The 368-nt window shown below is 43.5% G+C and overlaps 1 long non-coding RNA gene across 1 annotated transcript in view; it reads left to right on the forward strand.

The window, feature by feature from the left end:
- Positions 1 to 368, forward strand: part of LOC107661571 (uncharacterized) — a 6,928-nt gene that overhangs the window by 3,395 nt on the left and 3,165 nt on the right. The window lies entirely within an intron of this gene.

Genomic DNA, 368 nt, shown 5'->3' on the forward strand with positions numbered 1-368 from the left:
TGCAACTACTACTGCGCCTACCTACACGAATCCACCAATCACGATATTCTCCGCCTACTTTTTTTTTTTTTGTAAGACAACAGCCCTCCTCCTGCTGTCTCGGAAATGAGTTGCTTTTGTGTTTTCATATTTTTTTTTTTCTTGTTGCGTGTTCTTTTTTGGCTTCTCTACATGCACCGTCATGCACCGCTAACCCATGAAAATATTAACACACATACGCGCACCAAAATGGTGAACAAGCGCAAAAACGCACACACGCAAGCCGAAGTAGCTCCAGTGTGTAAGACTAAAGCAGTATTGCAGATCAGAAATACAGTGGACACACACACACACACACACACACACACACACACACACACACACACACA

The sequence above is a fragment of the Sinocyclocheilus anshuiensis genome, unplaced genomic scaffold, assembly GCF_001515605.1.
Source record: "Sinocyclocheilus anshuiensis isolate Anshui unplaced genomic scaffold, SAMN03320099.WGS_v1.1 scaffold1425, whole genome shotgun sequence".
NCBI classification, from domain to species: domain Eukaryota; kingdom Metazoa; phylum Chordata; class Actinopteri; order Cypriniformes; family Cyprinidae; genus Sinocyclocheilus; species Sinocyclocheilus anshuiensis.